Source organism: Lissotriton vulgaris, chromosome 2_1 (genome assembly GCF_964263255.1).
Source record: "Lissotriton vulgaris chromosome 2_1, aLisVul1.2, whole genome shotgun sequence".
NCBI classification, from domain to species: Eukaryota; Metazoa; Chordata; class Amphibia; order Caudata; family Salamandridae; genus Lissotriton; species Lissotriton vulgaris.
Window position 1 is genome coordinate 677,084,928 of NC_141687.1, and position 23,907 is coordinate 677,108,834.

Sequence of the window (23,907 nt, forward strand, 5' to 3'; positions counted from 1 at the left end):
AGAAAGAGGCAAGAGAGGTGCAAAAAATTCTGAGGACGGGCAGAAAGAAGGAAACGGGTCCAGAAAGAGGTAAGAGAGGTACAGAGAGAGCTATGAGGAGTGCAGAAAGAAGCAAGAGAGGTGCACAAAGAAGGAAGAAGAGTGTAGAAAGAGGCAAGAGGGGTGAAGAAAAAAGTAAGGGAGGTGCAGTTAGAAGAAATAAAAGTGCTGAAAGAAGCAACAGAGATGCAGAAAGAGGCAAGAGCAGAGCGGACACGGGGAAGAGAGGTGCAGAAACAGGCAGGAGAGGGACAGAAAGAGGCAAGAGAGGTGCAGAAAGAGCAAAGAAGGGTGCAGAAAGAGGCAAGAGGGGTGCAGAAAAGGCAAGAGGGGTATAGAAAAAAGCTATTGAGGTGCAGAAAGAGGAAAGCAAGGTACAAAAGAGGTAATAGAGGTACAGAAACAGGTACGAGAAGTGCAGAAAGAGAATTGCTGAAAGAAGCAACAGAGGTTTAGATAGAAGTAAGAGAAGTGTGGAAAGAGGCAAGTGAGATGCAGAAAGATGCAAGAGTGGTGCAGAAAGAAGGAACAAGGTGCACAAAGAGGCAACAGAGGTGCAGCAAAAAGGGAAGAGGTGTGAATAAAGAGGCAGGTGGGTGCAGAAAGAAGCAAGACAGGTGCAGAAAGTACCAAAGGATGTGCAGAAATAAGCAACAGATGTGCAGAAAGAGGCAATAGAAGTGCAGAAGGAGGCAACAGGGGTACAGAATGATGTGAGAGGTGCAGAAAGAAGGCACAGAGGTGGCTAAAGAAGCAAGAGAGGTGCAGGAAGAAGCAAGAGAAGTACAGAATTAAGCAACAGGGCTGCAGAAAGAGGGAAGAAGGCTGCAGAAATAGGCAAGGGAGGTGCAAAAAAGATAAAACAGAGGTGTAGGAGTCAAGAGAAGTGCAGAAAGAAGCAACAGACAGGCTAATAGGGGAAGAAGGTGTGCGGAAATAAGCAACAGAGGTACAGACAGAGGCAAGAGAAGTGCATAAAGATGCGAGAGAGATGCAGAATGAGGGAACGGGTCCGGAAAGAGGCAAGAGAGTAACAGGAAGAGCGATGAGGGGTGCATAAAGAAGCAATAGAGGTACACAACGAGGGACGAAGGGTGCAGAATGAGGCATGAGGGGTGCAGAAAGAAGCAAAAGAAGTTCATAAAGAAGCAACAGAGGTGGAGAAAGAGGCAGGATAAGTGCAGAAAGAGGCAAGAGAGGTGCAGAAACAGGCAGGAGAGGGGCAGAAAGAAGGAACAGGGTCCGGAAAGAGGCAAGGGAGGCACAGTAAGAAGCAAAAGAAGTACAGAAAGAAGCAACAGAGGTGCAGAAAGAGGCATGTGAGATGCAAAAATAGGCAAGAGAGGTGCAGAAGCAGGCAAGGGAAGTGCAGAAAGGGGAAGAGAATTGCTGAAAGAAGCAACAGAGGTGTAGAAAGAAGCAAGAGAAGTGTAGAAAGAGGCAAGTGAGGTACAGAAAGAGGCAAGAGCAGTGCAGAAAGAAGAAACAGAGGTACAGAAAGAAGCAACAGAGGTGCAGAAAGAGGCAACAGAAGTGCAAAAAAGTCAAGACAGGTATAGGAAATGAGAGGAGCACAGTGAGACAAGAGAGGTGCACAAAAAGGACACAAGTGTAAAAGGGGGCAACAGGGATGCAGAAACAAGCATAAGAGGTACAGAAGGAAGCTAGAGAAATGCAGAAAGAAGCAACAGAGCTGCCTAAAGAAGGAAGAGGGGTACTGAAAGAGGGAAGATATGCACAGAAAGCAGCATGAGGGATTCAGAAAAAGGTAAGAGGTGCTGAAAGAAACAAAAGAAGTGCAAAGGAAGGAACAGAGGTGTAAGAATAGGCAGGGGGTACAGAAAGAGTGAAAAGAGGTGCACAAAGAGGGAAGAGAGGTTGAAAAAGAGGGAAGAGGGTATAGAAAGAGGCATGAGGGGTGGTGAATGAAGCAAGAGGGAACAGAGGTGCACAAATAGGCAACAGAGGTGCAGCACAAAGGGAAGAGGTGTGAATAAAGAGGCAAGGGAGTGCAGAAAGAAACAAGAGAGATGCAGAAAGAAACAAAAAAGTCCAATAAGAAGGCACAGAGGTGGAGAAAGAAGCAATAGAGGCACAGAAGGAAGCAAGAGAAATACAGAATGAAGCAACAAGGGGCAGAAAGAGGCAAGAGGGGTCCGGAAAAAGGCAAGAGAAGTGCAGAAAAAAGCAAAAGAGGTGAAGGAGGCAAGAGAATTGTGGAAAGAAGCAATTGAGGTGCAGAAAGAGGAAAGCAAGGTAAAAAAGTGGTAATAGAGGTTCAGAAACAGGAAAGTGTGGTAAATAAAGTTATTACCCTGTCATAATTTATGCATTAATAAGGAATAAGAATAGCTCATAAAATGAGAGGCAGAGTCCGTGGTGTCCGAGTCAAAAGGGCTTTATTACAATGACTCGAGCCAGTGGAGAATCGGGTTCCATCACCACTAAGGTTCAGGAAGGGATATCTAAAGTTTTATTCACATAACACATTATATATAGTAAAACCACACAATTACAATGCATAGAGAAGGCGGTACGCTCCAGGCGGAGCAAGTGAAAGAGAGAGATAAGAACACATGGGCGTGAAAGAAGGCGTAAAAGGAGGTGTGTACATGGGTGTTCACTTGATGAGTCATAGGTGTGTCATAGGTGGGTGGATGCATAGAGGAGGTCTGCAGGGTCAGCAGAAATCTTTACCCTACTTGTGCGCGCAAAACTGGTCATGACGTGTAATTGACGTGTAACTGGGGAGAGCTGGGGGGGAAGCTGACTTTAACACTAGAAGAGGAGTCTGGGATGTCAGAACGACCTGCACCTTTGGCACATCTGATATCTTGTGTTTGGAGGATGTATTGTCTGAAGTAAAGGTTTCTCGAGCAAAAGCTGTTCATCACTAAATGCTAGTGTGTGCATATATTTCTTCGAGTATTGCGAGGGGGCCATGGGCCTTCCATGGCAACGGGTACAGTAAATCACTTGAATGGAGACAGGAAGGCTAGGCCCTACGCTCTGCAGGCGGAATATGTTTACCTCTTTCACTTAGACTGGAATGTGTTTTTGCGGAGCAGAGCAGATAACTATAAGCAAAATATCGTCTTGGCAGGCAGGCAGGGCACCTCTCGGGTGAGCAGGAAGTAAGGGAGAGGTCAAGGATGCATACCTAAACTGCAGCTTTCTGAGTCAGAAGATGCTCGGAGCCTGAATTCAGGGCCTGGCTCGGCTGGGCCACAAAACGTGTGCATCTCGACTATTAAACGTGTACCATGTAAATGCATTGGCAACGTGGGCCTCAATGTGGAATTAACGTTTCATTCATGGAGGGCCTAATAATTGACATGCTAATGTTGAACGGAAATGCAGAGACATTATTATTACAGGCATGAAAGGGGAACTACATGATAAGATGGACATACATGGGGCATAGGTACATGGATAGGGTGTGAGTAGGGGACATACTGTCCACATAAGATTTTCTGTTTCCTCATTCCCTCCTTGGCCCCTACTGTGCCCTTCAGGACACATCTATATTCATGAGACCATCTATCTGTTCGTATAGCATCATTTGCTCATCCTTTTTCATTCGTGCATGGGGACGTGAATGTGGAAGGGGAATACAGGCGGTGGCACACAAGCCGCAAATTGCTGGGCCACATTGCAGACAGAGACAGCAACTGAATACTACAAGCAGTATTATTCCCAGGAATGACAACACTTTCCATCCCCAGGCTGATATCACACTCCAGAGCCAACCGGACCAAGTCCAGGTGCCTGGATTCTGGTGTATTTCGTGGGCTATCTTATGGAGTCTTGTTATTGCGGCATACACTGATGGTGCGTTATTTGGAATAAACACGCAACAACTGGAGCCGATCACTCTACAAGCCCCGCCCCTATCAGCCAGGATGACGTCAAGAACAAGGCGGTTCTGAAGAACAACAAGTCTCATAGCAGACTGTTCCTCGGTCAAGTTACCTAAGGCAGAAGTAGTCTCATTCACTACTGCTTCCAATGTTCTGGTTAACCTACGTATTAATTTACTATTTTGGACGGGATCTATGAAGAAAAAGAATCCTTTATTGAAATCTGTATGTTGCTCCAATGCTGTCTCAGTCTGATCGACAACCGGGGACTCGGTCTCCCTCTTGTGTCTTACATGTACGAGTCGAGAGTCTCGGTTATAGTGGGATGGGGCTAGAAAAACAGGTGGCAGGAGGAACGCAATATAACACGTCCCACCCCAATTTAAGGGCAGACGTACATAGGCTGTCTGTCCACAAATGAAATAGGAATGGCGGGAAGCTTTGAAAGTAGACTTTCCTTTATCATTGAATTCGACCACAGTATTACAATCACTGTGTCCCAAGTGTACTGAACCATTCTTTCTAACACATAATTCACCCTTTACTGGTAAGACTGTTATAAACGGTGAACCTGTATTTGTCTCGGACTGGACGTTCAGAATCATGAGGCTAAGGGAAACATTTCCTAATTCGTACACTTCGTTTTCTAGATCTGTTCCTTTCCTTTGGGGGAAACCATCTTTATCGGGAAAACATGCCTTATTCATGACTATATTCAGGACCCCCAAATCCATTCACTCTGGGAATCTGTGGACTTTCTGTCTTGTGTTGATGACATTAAAGCAAACCAAGCTCCGCACGAACCATTGTGCGAAAACGGATAAGGAAAGAGAGGCAGAGCTCCCTCCATTTTCTGATAAGGTGGGAGTCGGCCACACACCCAGCAATTCGTTACATTGCTGGTCTGGTGAGAATGGTGTAACATATGAATAAAAGTATTGTTGCGCAGTGCTAGTCGATATGACAATTCATGGGGTGGCAGATCACTGAATGTGTGCTCTACAGTATCATTAAAGGATGAATGTATATGTGAACCAAGAGGAGGAAAGAAAACATGTAGCGTCAAGCTAATACATATAATCGATATACTTAGGAAAAACATAATGATCAGAGTTACTATGCATCTGCTGCGTAAGTTTTTACAGTACTTCTGTTTCATCTTTTTCTGCCTATCTCTCTGGCTATTTGGGTCTACGATCTTATACATGTCAGGAACCTGTCTAACCGCTTCACCCGAGGGGGACTTAAACAATTAAACGCTGTCTGACTTACTAGACCGTAGTTTTTGTCTATATTCTTGTTGCGGAGTCTTTTCTAGCAAAGGGAGTTTAGAGTCAATGTCTCCGGAGCAGTCCTTAGAGTCTTTTACTGAACCAAGTCCATGGAAACGTTTCACGTGGTGGGCATGGAGCCAGCCCTTCCTTCCCTCGACCTTGACGGCGGTTCTCGTCGTTAACAGGACCAACTTGGGTGCACGCCAGCGGGGCTCCAGAGGGCTTGAACGGTCGAAGTTGCGGACAAACACCAGGTCTCCCGGAACAATTGAATGAGTCTTCACCTGGGTGTTGTCGGGGAAGGCAGCTGCAACCTGTGAACGACAAGAAAGGAGTGCAGACATCAAGGAAGCCAGGTAATCTGTCAGCATAGTACTGTCGACATCTGTAATTTTTCGTGGCATAGGCGTACCCCACATATTTGGCGGTCTACCAAAAACCACCTCGTACGGGGATAGTCCGGTTCTGGAATGGGCTACGCATGTAAAAGAGGGCAACCGGCAAGGCTACCATCCAATCCACGCCTTTTTCTGCACAGACCTTCGCTAACCTGGTTTTGAGTGTCTGATTGTGTCTCTCTACGAGACCTGCGGCCTCTGGATGTCGTACGCAATGGAACTTCCACTGGTACCCTAACAGAAGAGATACTTGTTTCATCAGTTCAGAAGAGAATGGCTGACCGTTATCTGAGTATACGACACGGGGCAAGCCGTATCGCGGAAAGAATTCTCGAACCAACTGTTTGGCAGTGGTCACAGCAGTGTAATCTGGAACTGGGTACGCTTCTGTCCATCTAGATAGGGCGCATACAACTACGAGGACATACTTGAATCCTCGACATCTGTCCATCTGAATATAATCCATCTGGAGGACTTCAAAAGGGTGGTCAGGAGGATGAAATCCACCTTGTTCCACGGGAATGCCTTTGCCTGGATTGAACTGACAACAGATCATGCAGGTACGCACTTTCTGTTTCGCTGCTGCACGTAAATGCTTGTTGAACCAGATGTTCTGTAAACTGTCTAACATGGCCTTTTCTCCTAAGTGTGCTGGACTATGTGCTGTATTGATGATAGCTTGAACCATGGAGTCAGGGAGGAACCACGTTGCTTTGCCTTTTGTCATCCATCCCTGATCTGTCTGGACCCCTCCTTGTTCAGTCCATTTCTTGATTTCGTCTGGAGTGGCATGTGTCTGTATGTCGATTACATCTTGTGAGGGATCCCTGACTGTCATGCAATTTGTCAGTGATGGTACTTCTGTTTTTGTCGTGTCGGACGGAATGTCTGTTTGAGTCTGGGCTGTAAGTTTAGCTGTTCGATCTGCCAGGTCGTTACCCTGGGAAATAGTGTCTGTGACTTTAGTATGTGCTTTGCATTTCATGACGGCTATGGCTGTAGGCAAGTGTATTGCATCTAACAGAGCTTGAATGAGGGGACCATGCTGTATCTTGGCCCCATGGGAGGTCAGAAAACCTCTCTCCTGCCAGAGGACTCCAAAGTCGTGTACGACTCCGAATGCATACTGTGAATCTGTGTATATGTTTACTTTCAAGTTCTTGGTTCGTATACAGGCTTGGGTCAGAGCGATGAGCTCTGCTACTTGAGCAGACAGGGTATCAATTTGATGTGTCTCTATGACTTCAGTATCAGTGGTCACTGCATATGCGGCCACTAACTCTCCTGTGCTTGTTCTCTTACATGAACCATCCACATAAAGTGTCAGGTCTGGGTCTGGTAGTGCAATGTCTGTCAAGTCTTGTCTTGGCTTTGTCACTGTATTAATTACTTCCACACAGTCATGTGGTGTAGGGTTCGCTGTGCTTGAGGGCAAGAGTGTAGCAGGGTTTAAAATATTGCATCATCTGATCTCTATGTGTGGTTGGAATAGTGTCAATTCATATCCTGTCAATCTCGCTATAGTCAGGTGCTGTGTCTGTGTCCGGTTCAAGAGAACTTCCACTGAGTGTGGAACCTGTACTGTCAGAGGATGTCCTAACACGATGGAATCGCTTTGTCTGATTGCTAGAGCTGTTGCTGCAACTGATTTCAGGCACGCAGGCAGAGCCTGGGCCACTGGATCTAATGTACTAGAAAAGTAAGCACAAGGCTTGTGTTTTCCTGCTTGATCTTGTGTAAGGACAGATAATGCTGTGCCTTCGCGTTCAGTGACAAAAAGTGTAAACGGTTTGCTGTAACATGGTGTCGCTAAAACTGGTGCTTGACATAGAGCTTTCTTTAATTCATCAAATGCAAGTGTATGTTCCTGAGTCCAAGGGAGGACAGTCGAAGTTGCTGCCTCCTGTGTTGTTAACTGTATGAGTGGTTTGGCTAGATATGCGTACTGAAGGATCCATTGTCTGCAGTAAGAAGTGAGGCCAATGAAGGCCCGTACTTCCTTTTGTGTCTTGGGCTGTGGAAGATGCGCAATTAACTGGATGCGGTCTGGTGTCAACTGTCTACCCCTCTTGGACAGCAAGTGTCCAAGGTATACCACTTGCTGGGCACAGAATTGTAACTTTGAAGGGGACACCTTGTGTCCCTTGTCTGCCAGGAAGTACAAGACTGTCAGTGATGCACGTTCACAGTCTCGTTCTGTTCGTGCTGTGATCAAGAGATCGTCAACATATTGTAGTAATGCAGTGTCAGTAGGCATGTGAATACTGTCTAGTTGTCTTTTCAATGCTTGACTGTAAATACTGGGACTTTCTGTGAACCCTTGAGGAGCCCTCGTAAATTTGAGGCTTCGTCCATTTAAACAGAATCCGAAGAGGTATTGGCTCTCTGGATGGATCGGGACACTAAAGAAGGCGTTCTTGAGATCTATCACAGTAAAGAACGTCGCTTCGGAATCAATTGCAGTCAATAATGAAGAAATGTCTGGGACCACTGGGTACTGTGGTATTATGCATTTGTTCAGTTCTCGGAGGTCAATCACTAGTCTGTAGACCGGTGGTGCATTCAGGTCAGTTCGTTTAAGAATCGGAATAATAGGAGAATTACATACATTGGAGTCAGTTTCTACAACCACTCCCTGTGCAATGAGTTTGTCAACTATTTTTAGTAATGCTATCACAGCATCAGGTGGTAACTTGTATTGTCGTATTCGTGGCAGTACAACTCCTTGCTTAAGTGTAACACGGTATGGTGTAATGTGCATGTAACCTACATCAGTCGGACCTTGTGCCCATAAATGCTGTGGTACATTCTGGAGTCTGGGATCAAAATCTCTCAATACATAATGTCCTTTAAAATCACGTAAAAACAATCTCACTCCTTCCGGAGAACAACAAATCACTGCTCCTAGTTCTTTCAATGTCTTTATACCGAGCAAGTTTTCTGGACATGATTTAGTAAGTAACAAGTCTGTAGTACGGGACAAAGGACCAACTCCTAGGGAAACTGGCTTTGACACTTCGTTAACAATAGGCTTTCCTGAAAATCCCAGGGATACATTCTGTGAGCCTGAGAGGGGTGCCCCTGGAACCTCGTCATGACTGATGGTAGTTCTGCTCGCCCCTGTGTCAATCAGAAATGTTCTGTCTTTTCCCAATATACGACTATGTACATAGGGACCCTCTTGATCTACAGGAATCTCAATAAGGGGCAAGCCGACTTCCCTCTCTAGGCTGTTTCATGAATACGGTTGATAGTCTGGATAGTCTGACTGGGCATACTGGTACATTTGTTGCGTGACATGTTGTGTGGCAGCAATGGGTTGGGGTACAGCTACTGTCTGTTGCGTGTTCTGTGGCGTTTGTGTGTTCTGCGGAATGTTATCCTGTCTAGGAGGACGCGGTCTTTCTTTCGTCTTGACTGTAGCTATATTGTGTTTCAGGACAGCACATTCATTTATATAGTGACCTGGCTGTTTGCAGTAGTTACAGTTCCCTTTGACAGGTGCCGTGCCCTTTTTCTGGCCATCAGCTGGAACTGATTGAGCAACTAGTACTTTCATTTTCGTATCTTTCATGCGTCTCCTTTCGTGTTCCTGTTCGTCTCTAATTCGGTTCTGGTGATACTGTAACATTTGTAACATTTGGGAAGGGCTATTTGCTTGCCAGGTACTCTCAACCTTCAGTACTCTATTCTTGATCTGGGGTAAGGAATTCTCTACTAATTTGCTCACAAAAAGATGGGGGTACGATTCACTACTTGGCTTCAGGCCACTGTTAATAGTAAAACATTTTTCGAATCTAGAATAAAAATCACTAGTGTCTTCATCTTGCTTCTGTTTGCAGGCTGAAATAGCATCCCAATCTTCCTTTTTAGTAGTCAGTAATCTCGGCAAAACCTGTATTAATAGTTCGGGTAGTTCTTTAGCTTTGTCCCCGAGACCAACACCAGGGCCTCGAGTTCTATCCTCGTCTTCTAATTCTGTCCAACTTATCTTTTTCTCTCCCACCTCCCATTCCTTCTCTTTAAGCTTTTCGTAAATACCTGCTGGTAACAGTACTTTCAATAATTTAATGATATCAGCGTATGTGTAATCCCCTATGCGGAGCATGTCTTTTAATTCACGGTGGAACCCCCCTGGGTCTTTATCATGACTAGGCAGTAATTTTTTCATTTCCAATATTTCCATTTTCGTCAAGGGTGTGTAAACGTATACTCGTTGGAGCTCACCTCCTGCTGTTCTAATGGGAGGAACCTCTCGTAGGGGGTTCTGTCTGTCTATGTGAAAGGTCTTCCTTTCTCGGTGGGGGGCAGGAATCAAGTGTGGGGTCAGGAAAGTCAAGTACTTATGTCGTTGATCTAGAATGACATTAATTAACTCGGTACCTAGGCCTCTCCATCTCGCTAGGAGTAAATCGTCCAGTAATTTATACAAGGGACCTGGATCAGAATGCTGACTCTCATACAATGTGATGAGGTGTTGAACCATGTAAATACCAGCTAAACGCTGTTCTTCCGGAGGAAGACCCAAAAATGTTTAACACTAGAAGAGGAGTCTGGGATGTCAGAACGACCTGCACCTTTGGCACATCTGATATCTTGTGTTTGGAGGATGTATTGTCTGAAGTAAAGGTTTCTCGAGCAAAAGCTGTTCATCACTAAATGCTAGTGTGTGCATATATTTCTTCGAGTATTGCGAGGGGGCCATGGGCCTTCCATGGCAGCGGGTACAGTAAATCACTTGAATGGAGACAGGAAGGCTAGGCCCTACGCTCTGCAGGCGGAATAGGTTTACCTCTTTCACTTAGACTGGAATGTGTTTTTGCGGAGCTGAGCAGATAACTATAAGCAAAATATCGTCTTGGCAGGCAGGCCGGGCACCTCTCGGCTGAGCAGGAAGTAAGGGAGAGGTCAGGGATGCATACCTAAACTGCAGCTTTCAGAGTCAGGAGAGGCTCAGAGCCTGAATTCAGGGCCTGGCTCGGCTGGGCCACAAAACGTGTGCATCTCGACTATTAAACGTGTACCATGTAAATGCATTGGCAACGTAGGCCTCAATGTGGAATTAACGTTTCATTCATGGAGGGCATAATAATTGACATGCTAATGTTGAACGGAAATGCAGAGACATTATTATTACAGGCATGAAAGGGGAACTACATGATAAGATGGACATACATGGGGCATAGGTACATGGATAGGGTGCGAGTAGGGGACATACTAGCCACATAAGATTTTCTGTTTCCTCAAAAGAGAAGTGCAGAAAGTAGAAAGAGAATTGCTGAAAGAAGCAACAGAGGTTTAGAAAGAAGTAAGAGAAGTGTAGAAAGAGGCAAGTGAGGTGTCAAAAGAGGCAAGAGAGATGCAGAAAGATGCAAGAGAGGTGTGTAGTGTAGTTCCTATATTCCCAATAGGCTCTGCACATTGGAATAACATAAACTGTAGTTTAGACGTAGGACTGAGGTCGACTAGGTCTCTACTGAAAATGTTAGACTTAATTAGGTATGCCAGCTAGCTCAGAGGTCACTAGAAACTTTCTCGAATGAACAGGAAGGAGTTACATTTCCTGATTAGACAAGAAGGGATTCGTTTCTGACAACCGCATAAACATGACAACTTTGCTCCCTCCAGAATAAGGATTATATCTCCAGAGTCGTGTGAAAACAATAGATAGCTATTTCACTTAGTCAATCGTGCATGCTTAGTTTCACCAGAGTGCAGAGAAATAGAGAGACGGGCTTTTTCAATAAAAGTTGTTATTTATTGAGCAGTCTTCTTTCTCATACAAGAGAAAATAATTGCCACAATTGCAATACTTATCATAAAGTAAAGTGCGTACAGTAAAAGGAGTATTATGAAATAATACTGTAAAAGCATTTATATGGTTTCTGAGCCATATGATACTTACAAACGGATAAAATATATACAATTACATACAATGATAAAAGTTGACTAAACATACTCAACTGGTGCTTCTAAAATACTCCTACCTCGGTGTACCTAACCTAAGCCTAGTAGGTGGGAAGGAGTAAGGGAGTTGCAGTTTAAGTTAAGTTAGTTTTGCCAAGAATCTGAATCAAGAATTCTCTAAGGGTCTAATCAGCTCCGTACCTTGGTTTTAGAATGAAGGAGGTCTTGTATCTCTTTCTCAGGACTCCATCTCCCAGCAAACCGCAAGGGTGACTGGAAACACTGGAGCTGGATTTCTCTGCAGGAGAAAAGACAGCGTCTTTCTCAGTGCGTGAAATGGGAGGGTCGGCTTTCTTTGGCACTCGCATCAGCTGGGCTTTGGGTAAGTAGATAGCCGCTCTGCTCCAAACCACCGTGTGTTGCATAAGGCAAATGCTGGTATAGTTATACCTGGAAGGTGCCGAGTTTGACGTAAGGTTGGACATTAGAGGTCACTAAGAACTGTCACTAAGAACTGGCAGTTCTTTCAGGACTCTCAGGAGTTCTAGGACAAATCAAAACAAAAGAAGGGGGGAATTCTCGGGCTGCTGGAGATTTGGTTTGTTTAAAGAACGTGTTGTACTTTCTAGGAGTCCAGGGAAGTAGCCTTGCCGTATTTTGACTGCATTGGCTATGAGTAAATATGGATATGATTCTTATGCCTTTATAAGGATATGATTTGGTATAACCACATTAGGGCATAAATCGGGAATATTTAATTAGGGTCCTAGAGACGTTCACAACACCCACTTCACGTATAATGTCCGTCATTACTAAATACTAAGCAATATATAAACATATAAGTATGCATGTGTTTTTCAGCCCACCCCAAAATACATCAAATGCATTTGAAATGGTATAGATACACAAAAATGAGTATTATACTGTACGCTTTTAAGCAGTGGTATCATTCAGATAAAATTTTGTAGTGCATTATAATCTTCACTGAATGAATCACGAAAATTATATTTATGAAATGGCTCTTAATACAGAGGAAAAAGTCGAGACCATTTCATTACATATTTATACAAGATTGTACATGTGCTAGAGGCTGATTCAAAATATTGTCTCTAGAGTCCCTAAAAATAGAAGTTCTGTTCTCTAAGAATAGTTCTACTTTAAGCAGAGTACCATGTGCCAAAAAAAGGTAAATATTTTGGAAATTGGGAAAAAATTATTTCGCTTTTCTTGGGAAAAAATAGTTGTTTTCAGCAGTGTTGTTTATAAAAACTGAAGGCCGAATTCAGAGTTCAGGGAACGCTGAACTCTGAATTCTTGTTATTAGGAGAGAACATTACCTCAGATAGGCCAGCAAAAAATTTGTCTACAACAGTAGGAAAAAAATGGGCCATACCCAGAAAAAGTGGAAATACGGCATATATGCGATGCATTGCCATCATCGGTGTTCAGATCAGCAATGGTCATGGAATATTGTACCTGTGTGGTGCCACGTACATCTCGTACTTCACCGCCACCTAATCGTAATGGTGAAGTCTCAAAGAATGCCGTCATCAGAATAGGTAGCCGCTGGGGAAAACACGTTGCATGAGTCGTTACCGGACCAAGTAAAGCATCGGTATCCATTGGTACTGCTGATGGTAGTGTAAGACAGACGTCCAACACGCATTCTTCTCCGCATAGCAGACATCTGAGCACAGGTAAGATGCAATGTTGCCAGATTGGTCTGAACGAAAGAAACCAGGTAGTATTCAGATCTCTTAGCCGGGCCAATCCGAGGACCTTAATTTAAATGTAAATTGATACTTGTATAGCGCACTACTCACCCACAAGGGTCTCAAGGTGCTTGTACGAATACCGCTATGGAACCCATCCTGGCTTTCCCTGTGAGGCGTCCACTCCTGGGCACCCCCAAGGTGAAGGCCAGGCATCCTTATCATTGTGGGGGCCGTTGTGGAGATTAAGCAAGCTATTGCCCAGAGTTGCAGAGTGGGACTCCATGATTGGAATAGGCACCGAGGCGAGAATTATCGTGTCCGTGGAATTTTTTAGCCCAAGATCCACCAAGGCGGGAATTGAACCATGGTCCCGGGCTTAACCTCTGCATCAGGGTCTGCCACTCTAACCATTGAGCCACACTTCTTAGTGATACGGTCTCGGTATCGTAATGCTAGGATCGTTTCTGCCATCGTAGCTTGAGTTTTGTCTGTGACTTGGCTTGCCATATCGGAGCAGAAGGAACAAAAATAAAATTCCTGCTATGAGTCCCAAAATAAGAGGCAGGCCACCAAAAAAGGAATACACAAAATTAGGGAAGATCCCCAGAACTGTTTCAAAGGGTGCTAACAGTCCCGAAAAAATTGTCTTAAATACATGTGCAATGCCACTGGTATCTGACATGTTTAAGATTTGGCTTAACATTTCCTCGAAATGCACGGGGCAATTTGTCGATAATAGGGTATGTATCTCTGCCGCTGTCCTTGCAACTTGCAGGTTATACATTTCTTTGGACGAGGTTAAAGGCACAGTTGTTTGTAAAAGAATAGACTTCATTCTGCTTAAAGTATCAGTTCGAATAGAAGAGATATTCACAGAAGGCCATATTGCTGCCTCCATGTCTGGATTGCTGTTTGGATACAATACTTGCATATAACAAATGACCCTGGAAGTAACGCTCACGAGATAGGCTTTTCCTGGCATCATGCCAAACCAGCAGTGGTCACTTATTATAATGTAGCTACCGTTGGAAAGTTCTCTGAAAAGGGGCTCTATCTGTGTAGCAGGGGTGCCGTGCAGATGACATGAAAGGTTGTTTGATGAACCTTCGCAGGCTCCATGCAAGTTAACACCTTGACACAGAAGTGTACCGCTTAGTGATTTTTTACAATTGTTACCACTAAGAAATACCTCTTTTTTCCCTTCACTATAACATCTATGTGTATAAGGTAAATTCCAGGTTGACTTGATGTATCCTTTACCCAACCTTTCATACAGGCTTGCTGGTATATACTTTTGGCAGTATTGAAACTGAAAAGTTGTTATCGGGATTGTAATGGTGCCATGTATTATCCATTCAATGACAGGTCTTTCTGACATTGTCAATGGTAATCTTTCTAGTTTTTCAATGCTCAGCACCGTATAGTCTGCTCCTTTTTGTGCCAACGAGATTTGTCTATCAGTAAGGTTAAAGATAGAAAATAATGACTTTGTGTTGATTGGACGCCATGGCATGTAGCCTGAACGGAGGTTTTGTAACGTCCAGCCTAGCTGTACAATAGAACGTAATTGGGACTGGCCATGTTGTAACATTAGCATATCCTGTTCTATTATATCAATAGCAGATGATACAATGCTGTCCAGTGAATACATTCTGGAGGACAGAGTCGTTAACCCATTGTCTACTACAGAAAGTGATTTTTCCAAATTAATACGATCAATTTCTTATATTTTTTCTGCAGTTTCAATTTGTGTTACTTTCCAAGCTTCATTGTAAGCTGCTTATATACCGGCGTATATGAAACATTTTTGACGCTGTTTGCGAGGTCCCATTATGAAATCTCGCAAGTCAGCACCTTCTTTAAGTAAAGTTAAGTGTTGCTTAATTTCGAGAAGTGTGGATCTCTGTAGGCATTTGAGGCATTGTTTTCCTACACTATATGTTGTAACTATCCCTGAATGTTGTCTCTGGGAATATCTTGGGTCTGGCCTGTTCTGTTGAACCCCTGTATTTTGTTCAGGAATCTATCTTGACAGTTATTAGTGTCTGTGGGCTAGATCAACCATTTGTTCCAATCTGGAATTGTTCTGTTTTGTTTCAAAATATAGGACAGGTCTAACCCCTCATCTGTAGTGGTGTTTCTATAAGGCATAGGCTTTGGTATAGACGGGTTGTTTAAATCTTTTATCTTGGCTAGACCAAGACAGGTTGTTTGTTGAATGGTGTCATTCAGGAACATTATTTGTTCAGGGATTATGCAGGCTCTAAATAATGATTCTAAACATTGTACCTGCCACTCCTTTGTACCCCAGATAGTTTTTATCTCAAAGTTGTTTTTCCTAAATTCAAAACCAAATGTAGACATTTTTTCATAACATTTTTCAGAATAAATCACTTTAGTATTTGTCAACATGTTTTTCACTCCTGTTTTATTTAACATTTTGAAATAAAACGTTTCTGGATTAGTGTAATTAAACCCTGAGAAGTATGGAAATTTCTCATAAAATGTTTTTGAACTGCCTTTTGTTGGAGTTGGACAATGTTCCCATTGATTATAACTGAAAACATTTTTAGGATTAGCAGTTTATTCAGATAATGATGCCCAAAGTGATTGAAGCAATACATTTCCTTATAATTCGATGAACCCTGTAAATAATCTTGTTCTGTAAATTTTGCTGACATTTCTAAATCTGACATCATATTATTAATATTTTCAAAGTCTGAATCATCAGAGAAAGTACTAGGTGATACAAAGTCACTTAAGGAGATCTTGAATTGGTGTTGATATTTCAAGAGCTCAACCGGGCCATAGATTTCATAGTCAGTTTTATCCCATGCTATACCACCAGGTATAGGGATGGCTGTGATGTTCACTGATGATAGTTCTCTTTTTTCGATGTGAGAGGATCTGTGTGGTTTCAGGACCAATTTGATGTTCTGACTTGCTGTGTCCATTGTACTATATTTTCCATCAATAAATCTTCCCAAACTTAAAACAAAGATGAGCCACAGAAGGAGGAAAAGTACACCTAACACAATCTATAATTTAATCCATGGTGAAATTAGATATGTTTCTATCAGTTGATGAAAGAGCTCTGTAATTTTTTCTTAAACGTTTTTGTTGCTGGCTTGTCTCCATGTTCACTTGGATCATTGGAAAATTCATCAAAGTTGATAAAGTAGCCAGATGCAGTTCTGTCAATTGGTGGAATCGCTTCCGCATTTCCATTGATCTTTGGATTTTCTTTTGTTACATTTGTATAGTCAGAGGCTACATCATTGTAGACAGGTGTTTCTTGACAAACTGTTGCAATTTGGGTTTCAAGGGCACAAGCTCCATGGCTTTGTTGCATAGTCCTTTTTTATTCACTGCAGGTTTATCAAATGTGATTAGTCTCTCAGTTTAAACCTCTTGGATTGTAGCAAGATTTGGCTATTTCTTGGGAGTCCACTGGGCCTACTACTTATTATTGGCTACATGGTTGTGGTTTCACCAGGTCAATTGATACAACTCGGTTCTCCTTTTTACCAGCATGGGGCCGTAGTACTACTGATCTTGTTCCGCTGACAGCTAAGACAGGTACTGCTTTTCTGTACGAAGGCCCAAATTCCTTCTTCACCGTGATCTTTTCTCTGACCAGATCCCCAATCTTTGGAATCCAGACAGGTCTTGCTGGGACAGGTGGTTTTTCTTCAGTGGTCGTTAGCTTTAGCTTTTCGTTACTTAGACTTTTTCTTGTTTCATTTAAGTCCTGAAAAACAGCCAAACGATCTTTAATATCAAAGGTGTTTTGTTTCACCACTGAAGTCTGACAATCCAGATCCTGGATGATCATTCTAGTACCAAACAAAAGTTTGTACGGACTGATACGTCCTAGAGAATTTCTTGGCATGTTATTAAGACTACGTTGGACACTTATTAGATGTTTGACCCACCCGTCACCCGAACCTATTACCCTCGCTGTTATAGATTGCTTTATGTCACAGTTTTTTCTCTCCACAACCGCATTTCCCTCGGGATGGAATGGACTAGAATACTGCAATGCAATGCCCATGCTGGCCATGGCCTTTTTGTAAGCCTGAGAGCTAAACGCAGGACCCTGGTCAGAATGTAGCATGCCAATTGTGTATGTGCCGATAAAGACTCGCAAATCTTTTATAACAGTTCTGGCATCAGCCGAGCGCTGGGGCCACATCCAAATGAATCTCGTCTTAATAATTATGGGATCGCATTTCTCCGTCTGGATGTCTGCCTATAGATAGCCTGATGCTGTCTAATAGAGGTGTCTTGGCAGGTGTCTGGTCCGGTTCACAACTGCGATCTCTGTTGCAGTCCTGACAATTCATTGCAAAGTTATAAATTTGCAAGCTCATCCCCGGCCACCAGTATTTTGATTGTAATTCTATTAGAGATTTCAGGATCTCTTGGTGCCTCAGACCCAATCCCATGTGTGCTTTTTCAATGAATCTGCGGTTCATGTTTGAAATTACTCTATCCCCCACTCCAGGGATTTGAGCAAACAGAACGGAGTTCGCATCAATTATGTATGTATTTCCGAGTAGATCATTTAGAGGTAACGCCGCATAATTGCCTTCCAGTGAGGCTTTCACTGCTAGTAGCGTTTCTCCATCTTTTTTTTTTTAGAATGCTTTTTTGTGGTTACGGAAGCCGGTTGACCCGCTGCTGCTGTGGCTCTGTTAGCCAATAAATTCCCTGCAACGTGAACGCCATCACGTTGAAGACTCTGCGTATGTATCACGTGAGTCTTTCGTAGTTCTTTCTGCAAAAGAACTACTTGTTCCCATAGTTTTTTATGCTTTATTGTGGCACCTGTCTCATCTTTGTAACCGTTTTTTATTCAGGTCTGCATGGAATTATTGTAAGACCGGACGCAGTAATGCGAATCGCACACTATTAGTGTGGGAAATTCGCGATCGGCATTTTCAAGCGCCGTCTTTAGAGATCTTATTTCAGGTTGCTGAGCTGTACAGTTTCTGAGTGATTCAGTTTTAGTGACCATCGGTCTGAATTGACCTAAGTGCCAGCGACCTTTTACCAATTGCACACACGGCATTGTAAATTTGTTTTTCCACAACGTAGTGTTGTACAAATCTGTCCATGTAGATTACACGTGTACTGTTCGAGAGGCAGAATTTCGGTTGACAGAGGGCATTCATGTTCGTATTCCAGATCTTCTAGTTTTTTCATTTTGGGATCAAATGCGTATCAAGAGAATTAACCCATTGTATCCATTTTGGATCTAATGCCCGAGCATTTGTGATGCTCGGTCTTGTTACCGCTTCAAGGGCTGATACTGCTGTTAAAACAGATATCCTCTTCCCATGAGCTAGGGGTTTTTCTTTTGCTACAGACGTTTGAACCGCAGTTAGAATTTTTTCAGTAGAACTGAATTTCATTTCAGCTTGTGTGTACAAGTGTGATTTGTAAGCTATTGGTACCGTTTCTCCCTCATTAGAGGTCAGGTATGTGAGTCGGCATCTTCCTGGGAAGACTCGGATTACAAGGTTGCGTTCGTTTGCACGTGTTTGCAGTTTTGTTTTAGTTAACATGTCTGTCTGTGATGATCTTAAAATTTCTGTGTGTTTTTGAGTCCAATTAATTGGTTTAAAATCAGGTTTTATTAGTTCGTAGAGAGGTTTAACCGTCTCTGCATAAATTAGAATGTATGTTCTTCCGAAATTCAGGAAACCTAGAATTGATTGTAAGTTTTTCAGCGTTTTTGGAGCTTCGAGTACTGCACACTTCTCTAAGAAGTTGTCTGCTAGGCTTTTGCCTTCACTTAATAATTCATATCCTAAAAATAGGACAGTTAGATGGGCAATTCTTGATTTTTTAAACTTAAATTTGTACCCTTCAGATGCGAACCCAAGTATGATGGTGTTCACTCTTTTCAAGTGAGTCTCCGGGTCATCGTCTGTAAGATGGATGTCATCGACATAAGATAATGCCTCATCATCATATATTTGTAGTAACTCTGTTACCCTGGCTGAAAATAATCCTGGGCTGTTCTTGAATCCCTGTGGGAGACAACAAAATTGTTTTTGGGTCCCCATGCTGGAGAAAGCGGTCAAATATTTGCTTTCAGATGCCATGTTTTGACAGAAGAAACCATTTGAAATATCTAATGTCGTTTTATATTTTTTGCGAATGATATTATTCATTAATGCTGCATTGTGTGAGTTTTGTACTGCAAAGGTTTTACAGCAGGAGTTTAGGTGTCTGTAGTCCAAAACTAGACGATATGAATCGTCTGGCTTGGAGACAGGAAACAAAGGATTGTTCATTTTTGAGGTGCATGCTTCAATCACCCCCTGATATTCAAGTTGATCTAAATTGTCTCTGACTTGTTTTTTAGCTTCTTGCTTAACAGGATACTGCCTCTGTGTAGTAGGTTGATTTTTTAACTGGATTTTAGGGTGAGGAGAATTCTCATCCCATCCTACATGATTTTTATATAATGCAGGGGCTTGGGCCACTGCCCATTTTCTTGCAAATGTGTATTTTTTATGAATTGGAATGTGATTTGAAAAGGCAGGCATAATCATTTCTTCGCCATGTGGGCACTCCTTGACAAACTCTGGTGGCCAGTCTTTTTCTGCTAGAAGGATATCATAGCCTTTAGATAGATTCTCCCAAAAGAGACATTTTATTTTCCTAGTTTTATCTCCCTCTATACGTAATGTTATTTCATATAGTTTATGGGGCACGCTAACTCGGGTGTCTGCAGTTTCCACTTGAATGTATTCATTCGTGTCCACTGTCTCCAGAAGATTCATCAGGATCTTGCGAGCTATGGTCCCTTCTACTGCGCTGTCTAACATTGTCTGGGCCCACTCTCAGTTTTTCAGTTGTGTCCTCTGAATTCTCGGCATATTTTACTTTAATACTGGCTACCTTCTTTCTGGGAAATTGTAATTTTTAACTTTGATGAGCCGGTTCCTTGTCTTTGGACTTGACGTGCTCTTCTTTATGTTCTGGCCGTCCTCTTCTTTCCAATTTCTGTGAGGAAGTCTGAAAAGATCGAGAGGGACGTCTATCAATATCTTGATATCTGTCAGGTTTTCTCAAATTGTCCCTATCTCTAAGGTTGTATCTTTTATCAGAGGGCTCCCGTTGTGGAGACTTGCCCCCCCCGATCTGGAGATCTATCTCTTTGTTGGGGAGAACTTCCTCTGGTCTGAAACTGTTTTTCTCTGGCAGAGGTTTGTTTATTACCCTCCCACCTCTTCTTTTGACAATTGAGATTATTTTTAATGAAAGTTTTTTCAGGATTTTCAGTTAGTTGGGGTTTTACTGGTTTACCACCCAAACAATCTCTACCTAATTCTTCATAGGATTTTTCAATTATTCTGGCAAGTTCAAAAGGTTGTTCTGCTATATCTGCTTCTTTCAATTTTTGGCGGATCGCCAAAGATGCTGCTTCTCCTTTTATGTTGGTTAGTAATATAGCCGTGACCTGCTTAAAGTCTTTCAGTAATTTCATACCTAGAGTTAAAGCAGGTTCTGGACCGTATTCATTTTGAATCTGACTTAGTACATCTGGTATAACCGCCATAGATGGAACACCATGTGTTTTTGTGTAGATAGAAGTAAAGACTTTTCCCCAAGTGTCACAGTCCTCCACATGTGGTGCGATCCCCATTGGGAGACAGATAGTCAGGATTCTGTGTTTTTCGTGAGGGGTAGTATCAGGAAATACTGCCTCAATTTGAGTGATTTTTTGAGCTAACTAGAATGGAATTTGTACCCGTTTTGCGGGTACTTGACCAATACATGATTGTATATTCTGTGGTGTAATTTTATTTGTGTTCCCCTGTTGCAGGGTGTTTTGCGGAATTTTAATTTCAGGTTGGACTGTTGAAGTCCGCATGACATATTGGACCAATTGTCTATGTATTTTAATTAGTTCTTTTAGTTGAACTAAAAGTTCTCCGCTTGACATTTTTTCAATGTCCGGATGTGGTGTATAGCTGGCTAGATCAGGCCATGTGGCTCCTGGTCTACCTAGTGGACCGAGCCTGGTAATGTGATTTTGATGTTTTAGGGTGCCATTAAACCAGAGCAGATGCTCTTGGGATGTTAGTGGAATTTCAACTTCCTCGAAAGGAGAGTTTTCCTCTGGAGATTCCTCTATTTTGTAGTAGTGGAACTCGTGTGTTACAGCATGTGCTGCTGGAAAAGTTATCCAGGAATAGAATACCTCTGTCTGCCGATATTCATGGGCCTCTACCACAAATACGCCTGTACCACCTCTTGATGATGATACTCCATTTTCTATAAGTTTTATAGTTATGGTTTTTCTTATATTGACCGGGATGATTATAGCATTCGGGTCGTCATTTTGGACAGTTGTGTCATCCACTATGAGTTGAGCTGCTAGTCTAGCTCTCTCTCTTTCATCTACACTTTCTGACATTTTACTGACTGAAAGTTTGCAGGTCAAGTTTCAAGGAAACAAAGATTAGGTGCACAATATTTTGGAACACTGTATCCTTCAACGTTCACTAAACCAAAAACGAATATATAGGAATCTCTTCCTACTAAGTTCTGGCGGATATTAACCTTTTACTCACTCCAGATGTCTATTGGAGTTTTTACGGGAAAAGGGGTCTGTGTGAAAAGCACGACTGAGTTACTCTAGTATCTTGCGTTAGATTATCACTTTCCCAAACGTTGGGCGCCATGTAGTGACGTTCCTATAGTCCCAATAGGCTCTGCGCATTGGAATAACATAAACGGTAGTAGGACTGAGGTCGACTAGGTCTCTACTGAATATGTTAGACTTAATTAGATATGCCAGCTAGCTCAGAGGTCACTAGAAACTTTCTCAAATGAACAGGAAGGAGTTAACTTTCCTGATTAGACAAGAAGGGATTAGTTTCTGACAACCGCATAAACATGACAACTTTGCTCCCTCCAAAATAAGGAGTATATCTCCAGAGTCGTGTGAAAACAATAGATAACTATTTCACTCAGTCAATCGTGCATGCTTAGTTTCACCAGATGCAGAGAGAGAGAGATGGGCGCTTTCAATAAAAGTTGGTATTTATTGAGCAGTCTTCTTTCTCTTGCAAGAGAAATGAATTGCCACAATTGCAATACTGACCCGGAAACAGTGAACCCGACGAAAGGATTACTACACGGCGAGCAGACGCCGCCGAAAAACCCGCGAGCATCGTGAGGAACCGAAAACATTGACAGCAGCGCAAACTCGATTAACTCAAGTTAAGATGTCAGACTGCTGCTCAACTTAAAAGAAAAAAAACGTCCCGACGCTGGGCTCAGCGATCGATAACTGCAAGAATCCTCTTCCTTTACACACAGGGTGTAACACTATGTCCTACATGAACAACAGTGAGCCCTGATGAAGACCTTCTTTAATTCTAACTTCTGCCTGTTCCACAAGGTCGAAACGCGTAGGCTTAACATCGTCTAGGCCAGGAGAAATGCAAGCCCCATGACCTGACAAACCAACAGGACATCTAGTGAGAGACGTATCTCACACTACGGCCAATAAAAAAACTTATCTTAAAAAGGACTCTCCGACCTAACACAGGCCTATATTGACTATTACTTTGTGGAAAATTATTTATATCCCAAAGACAACTATTCTATTGATCTCTAGTAGGACTCGATAATATACTGTTGAATTTTTTTTTTTATATTTGTATAGTATTGTTAAATGTCGTGTAGAATAATGTCTAAAATGTCTATGTTTTGAATTCACTGTTCTGATATATGTTGAATGTGTTTCTTACCAAAGGAGATGATGACTAACTATGTGCTATCACCCAATTGTGTACTACTGAATAAGCTTTAAAGAAATATTCAAAAGTGAAATTGATGTCAATGTCAATAAACTGTGACATTGGACTAAATTAAGTGTCAAATTCATGGTGTCAGAGGCATCCCTTATTTGTTACAATTGCAATACTTATCATAAAGTAAAGTGAGTACAGTAAAAGAAGTATTATGAAATAATACTGTAAAAGCATTTATATGGTTTCTGAGCCATTTGATACTTAAAATGGATAAAATATATACAATTACATACAATGATAAAAGTTGACTAAACGTATTCAACTGGTGCTTCTAAAATACGCCTACCCCGGTGTATCTAACCTAAGCCTAGTGCGTGGGAAGGAGTTAGGGAGTTGCAGTTTAAGTTAAGTTAGTTTTGCCAAGAATCTGAATCAAGAATTCTCTAAGGGTCTAATCAGCTTCGTACCTTGGTTTTAGAATGAAGGAGGTCTTATATCTCTTTCTCAGGACTCAATCTCCCAGCAACCCGCTAGGGTGACTGGAAATACTGGAGCTGAATTTCTCGGCAGTAGAAAAGACAGCGTCTTTCTCAGTGTGTCAAATGGAAGGGTCGGCTTCCTTCGGCACTCCCATCAGCTGGGCTTTGGGTAAGTAGATAGCCGCTCTGCTCCAAACCACCGTGTGTTGCTTAAGGCGAATGCTGGTATATTTATGCCTGGAAGGTGCCGAGTTTGATGTAAGGTTGGACACAAGATGTCACTAAGAACTGTCACGAAGAACTCACAGTTCTTTCAGGACTCTCAGGAGTTCTAGGACAAATCAAAACAAAAGCAGGGGGAATTCCCAGGCTGCTGGAGGTTTGGTTTGTTTAAAGAAAGCATTGTACTTTCTAGGAGTCTAGGGAAGTAGCCTTGCTGTATTTGGGCTGCAT